We start from the raw sequence: 6,274 nt of genomic DNA, 5'->3' as shown, positions 1-6,274 counted from the left end.
TGTCAGATGCATTTCTAGCGGCTATGGCTTGGCTCTAGATAGCTTTTCCCCTTACGGGATGCATGCGGTTTATTTCCTTTACCTTTTTTTTTTTCCTCTTCTTGTTTTGGTACGACGATATCTTTTTCAATACCATCGGGCTTAACGGTGTTTTTTCTTCTTTTTTTAAGTGGGAAACGTTAATTATGTCATCTGGGACTGGATCCCCTGCATATATTCTATTGAAAAAATAATATGTTCAAGAAAAGTCTGTGAATATTCTAATTACTGGTACAATATTACAAAAAAAAGTAGAATTGTATTAAATTTCAAACAAACACAGTGCCAAGAAAAATTGCTAATTGATTTTTTGTATAACTGTTAAATTTATTTAAAATCACCCAGATATTTATATAAGAACTGTCAGTAGGTTATGAAGAATAACCAATATTTGTAGCAGTTAAAAAAACAATAAATCTTGGACTGTAGACCTTGTAGTAAACAGGTAGATTTTGAATATTGACCAGTCTAATCTTGAGTGGGGGTGTGTGTGAAATAAAATGAGTATTTGCAATACTGTTCCATTAAAGATACACATGCTGTTGGAAACTAGTCTGTGGTGGTCCTTGTCTTTCATGGTGGTCCTCACCAGGCAGTCCTGCAGAAGGAAGAAGCCAGTCTTCACTGGAACACGCCTGCTAAATTCTCACATGCTCCTCCTTTACGCGTCCCTGTATGCCAGGAGGAAGCAGCCAGTTGGGGGCACTCTGAGGCAGGAAGAGCTTATTTCAGAACTACTCGGAAGCGCAGCAACCGCAGGACAGTTGTACTCTGCAAGCACTCAGGGGCAACTTACTTTTGCAGTGAGACTTATGATTTCTCCCTATGTCTCTCTGGGCCTAAGCAGTGAAAGAGCAGCAGCCCTAATAGTGCAGACTAGCTCTATCTTGTCAGAGCTCAGAGGCTAAGAAGGATCAGTACTTGGATGGGAAGACGGGTTGCTATGCAGAGGGAGGCCATGGGAGACCTTCAAGGAAGACGGGCTGCTATGCAGAGGGACGCAATTAGAGACCTTCAAGGAAGATGGGCTGCTATGCAGAGGGAGGCAATGGGAGACTTGGATGGGAGACCACCAAGGAAGACTGGGGCTGCTATGCAGAGGGATGCAATGAGAGACCCTCAAGAAAGACGGGCTGCTATGCAGAGGGAGGCAATGGGAAACTTGGATGGGAGACCACCAAGAAAGACTGGGGATGCTACGCAGAGGGAGGCAATGGGAGACCATCAAGGAAGACTAGGGCTGCTATGCAAAGGGAGGCGATGGGAGACCGCCAAGGAAGGCTAGGGCTGCTATGCAAAGGGAGGCGATGGGAGACCGTCAAGGAAGACTAGGGCTGCTATGCAAAGGGAGGCAATGGGAGACCATCAAGGAAGGCTAGGGCTGCTATGTAAAGGAAGGAAAAGCAAACCATCTCTGCTCATCTCTTTCCTTTAAAACTCCATGAGGTGGAACTTCAGAGGGTAACCAAGGGGTCAGTTTAGACTTGATGGTACACTTTACCTTACTGGGTGAAAGAAGGCCCCCACTGAGGAAGACATTTCAACTTTATGCCAGATGGTGGGCTGGACGTCCATCATTTGAATTGTATGTTGACTATTCTTAGTGGTTCCAACAATTTTTGTTACTCGTTTCTGCTTCATTTGCTATCTTTGCCATGCCAATCCCTCTTTTCAAAGAGATCCATAATTCAGTAAAAGAGTCAGCCTTCTCTTCTGGCAGAATGTTGTATTCACAGGTATTGGAAAATTGTCTGGTTCTTGCTGCCTTAAGGCACAAACCACGACAGACAGTATAAAAACAGAAACGTTTTAAAATGGAATCCAGTCCATTTTATAATGTCTCCTGCCATGGTTTACATATTTTTGTGTTGCGTTTAATGTAAAAAAGGCTTCATTTTTCTAGTAGCTCTTGTTAACTGGAATAACAAAAAACACTTAAAAATTCTTTACATTATTCTCCATGGGAGAAAGAGAGGAATCTGGGTATACTCTGTGCTAATCCTGGGTTTTATCAACAGCCATAAGTTCCTTATAAATGCTCAAGAATTTCTAGGCTGGGCTGCCTAATTATACCTATTGGGAGGCAGGCGTCCGGATTTTTGCTATTCTTTCCTTCTCCAAGTGATCTATAGCACAAGACAGCTGGTATGGTGTAATGTTTGAAGCGCTAGACCAAGATCTGGAACTTCAATGTCATAGAGTCCAATTGCCAAAGCAGCCATTTTCTCCAGGTGAACTGATCTCTATCGGCCGGCTGGAGATCAGTTGTAATAGCAGGAAATCTCCAGCTAGTACCTGGAGGTTCAACAAAAAAGAAAAAAAGGCTAGGTACTGTGGGAATTTGCAAAACAAAGAAACAGTACCCAAATATCGCAATGTACACAAATTGTATTAATATATAAACAAAAGTGCTATACAAATAGGCACAATAGTGAAAACAAAATATTATCAGTCTAATATTTTATGGTTGGTCCTATAGTATTTTGTCATTTTGTTATATTATTATCGACACCTACCTTAGGCTGAAGAAGCCCACGGCGAAACGTGTCAAAACGATCTAGACAACACGTGCCTCGAATTCCGTGCCTCGAATCCCACGCCAAAAAACCTTTTCTTGCGTTGTTGCTATTGTGCCAGAGGAATTTGTATTTACGCTCTTTCATGTATTTACATGATATTTCTGCTGATGCTTATTTTATTTTGCATTGCTGTACTGAGAGTTTGTACCAGCTGTTAGGATTGAGGCACCAGCGTTACACTTGCCAGTGTCCCTGATGACATATTTCCCTTGCCTGTAGGTGTTTGTTGTTTGTTTGTCTTTTCATGTTTTCACTATTGTGCCTATTTGTATAGCACTTTTGTTTATATATAAATACAATTTGTGTACATTGCTATATTTGGGTACTGTTCCTTTGTTTTGCAAAATACCTGGAGGTTGGCAACCCTACCTCCACCGGAGGGATCATCCTGCCTGCCTGGGCGTCTCTCCAGCTCACGGAACTGGATGTAACGCAAAACAAGAGCAAGTCCTAAACCATTTACTAAGAGGCGGTGTAGTGGTTAGAGTATGAAACTACCATCTGGAAAACCCAAGATTCCAAGCTTCTCTCTACCATTAATCTCACTGGGAGACCTTAGAGTCTCTCTCAGCCTAACCTTCCTCATAAGGTTGTTGTGAAGATAAAAGCAGAGAAGAGGAGAACCGTGGGGTTTACTGGGTGACCATAGCCAGTCATTCTTTCTCTGCCTAACTTACAGAGTGGTTGTGAGGATAAAACTGAGGAGGGGAACCTTGGGCTACTTGAAAGAAGGGTAAGATTAAAAATGCACTAAACCTCAATAGGATAAGTAGGGTTGCCAGTACCAGGCTGGGAAATACCTGGAGATGTTCAGGACGGAGCCTGAGGAGGGCAGGGTTTGGGGAGGGGAGGGACTTCAATGCCATAGAGTCCAATTGCCAAAGCGGCCATTTTCTCCAGATGAACGGATCTCTCTGGTGTGGAGATCAGTTGTAATAGGATTGCCAGGACCGGGTTGGGAAACACCTGGAGATTTTTGGGGCAGAGCCTGAGGAGGATGGGGTTTGGGGAGGGACTTCAACGCCATAGACTCCACCTTCCAAAGTGGCCATTTTCTCCAGGTGAACTGATCTTCATCAGCTTGAGATCCATTGTAATCCCCAGAGCTCTCCAGCTAGTACCTGGAGGTTGGCAACCCTAAGGATAAGAGCAAGAGCTACTACGTGGTGATTTTTTTTTTACCAGACATGTTCTCATCCATCGTTGAGCTTCCTCAAATGGTGGGAACAAAGATTCGTCAGATCTTACAGATCTGATGTCAGCCTCACCAGGGAATGAAGGAGGAGGAACATACGGAAACGGTGTCCGCTGTATGCCAATGAGTCATTTTTTTTTATGTTAGCAAAAATTAATGTGAGAATTTGGTTGGTGTGTCTTACAAAAAACCTGCACTCTCCGTTACTAGAAAAGGGGAAGAGGGTTTGGAAGGAAATGCCTCTCTCTCTTCCCCCTTGCCTACAAGTCAGTACCGTTGCTTGCAAGAATACGGACGGTCTGTTTTCTTCTGACTTGTCTGGTAAAGCAATTATGAGATGCAGACGAGAGAGGACAGGATCACAGCTGCCGAGGGCCGAAGGAAAGAGGAACGTCGAAGGGAATCCCCACAAGGACCGCAGCCGCCCACCACGCATTGGAGCGGCACTTGCCAAGGATATGCAAACCGACTGAGGAAAGATAATGTGGAAAAGAAAATGGCAACAAAAACTGTGGAAAAGAAGTAGTCTCGGCCAGGTTTCCTCTGCTGTCTTTCTTAAGTAGGGTTGCCAGCCTCCAGGTGGGGCCTGGAGAGCTTCCAGAATTACAACTGATCTCCAGATGACAGAGAACAGTTCCCCTGGAGAAAAGGGCTGCTTTGGAGGATGGACTCTGTGGTGTCAAGACCATAAGAACATAATAAAGGCCCTGCTGGATAAGACCAAAGTCCATCAAGTCCAGCAGTCTGTTCACACAGTGGCCAACCAGGTGCCTCTAGGAAGCCCCCAAACAAGGCAACTGCAGCAGCATTTATCCTGCCTGCGTTCCACAGCACCTAATATATTTGGCATGCTCCTCTGATCCAGGAGAGAATAGGACTGCATTATGACTAGTATCCATTGTGACTAGTAGTCATGAATACCCCTCTCTTCCATGAATATGTCCACTCCCTTTTAAAGCCTTCCAAGGCAGCCATCACCACATCCTGGGGCAGGGAGTTCCACAATTTAACTATGCACTGTGTGAAGAAATACTTTCCCCCCGTTTTGGATCTCTCGCCCTCCAGCCTCAGCAGATGACCCCGCGTTCTAGTATTATGAGAGAGGGAGAAAAGCTTCTCCCTGTCCACTCTCTCCATACCTTGCATCATTTTATAGACCTCTATCATGTCTCCCCTTAACTGCCTTCTTTCCAAGCTAAACAGCCTTAAGCATTGATATACTGCTGAGGTCCTTCCCCAACCCAAACCCCACCCTCCATAGACTCCCCCCCCCCCCCGAAATCTCCAGGAATTTGCAAACATGGTGCTGGCAACCCTATTCTTAAGTCTCCTCACCAACATATATAGATATGGGGAAATGGACAAAACTAGTTGGACAAAACTAGTTTTCTTTTAAATACAACTGTCTGATAGAGTTTTATAAGTCTGAAGCTAGACTGGCAGTGACCTGAGAAAGGGCCTTCTTGGTCATGGCTCCAGAACTTTGGAACTCCCCTCCCCAGGGAGATCTGTCTGCCTCGCTCTATTGGTATCTTTCGCCAGCAGGTGAGGAATTTTTTTTGTTTTCATAAAATCATAGAGTTGGAAGGGACCACCAGGGTCATCTAGTCCAACCCCCTGCACAACGCAGGAAATTCACAACTACCTCCCCGCCACACCCCCAGTGATCCCTACTCCATGCCCAGAAGATGGCCAAAAATGCCCTCCCTCTCATCATCTGCCTAAGGTCATGGAATCAGCATTGCTGACAGATGGCCATCTAGCCTCTGCTTTAAAACCTCCTGGGAAGGAGAGCTCACCACCTCCCGAGGAAGTCTGTTCCACTGAGGAATAGCATTGAGGAACTTCAGTCTGGAATACCCCAATAATAGTTACTGGTCCTCCTAGTGTTGTTTATGTGTTTCAATTGAATTATTTTATCATTTTAACTGTACTTTTAATTACTCAAATGTTTTAATGTTTTTAATGTTAGCTGCCTTGTGGACCCCAAGCGGGTGGAAAGGTGGCATTAAAATGTTTAAAATAAATAAACAGCTTAAAGTCCAGGGTTGCCAGTCTCCAGGTGGTGCCCGGAAATCTCCCGCTATTACAATTGATTTCCAGACAACCAAGATTAGTTCTACTGGAGAAAATGGCTGCTTTGGAGGGTTGTGTAGGGTTGCCAGCTCCAAGTGGGGAAATACCTGGAGATTTGGGGGGGGGGGATGGAGCCTGAGGAGGATGTGGTTTGGGGAGGGCAGGGACTTCAGTGGGGTACCATGCCACAGAGTCCACCTTCCAAAGCAGCCATTTTCTCCAGGGGAAACTGATCTCCGTCACCCGGAGCTCAGTTGTAATTCCAGGAGATCTCCAGCTGCCACCTGGAGGTTCAGTACAGGAGCGAAGAATACTTATAAGTGCAAACAAATATTTATATGCTACCGTGTCTAATACAATACGCACTTCATAAATATACAAAAAG

Source organism: Euleptes europaea, chromosome 10 (genome assembly GCF_029931775.1).
Source record: "Euleptes europaea isolate rEulEur1 chromosome 10, rEulEur1.hap1, whole genome shotgun sequence".
Classification (NCBI taxonomy): Eukaryota; Metazoa; Chordata; class Lepidosauria; order Squamata; family Sphaerodactylidae; genus Euleptes; species Euleptes europaea.
Note: the sequence above shows the minus strand (reverse complement) of the source record.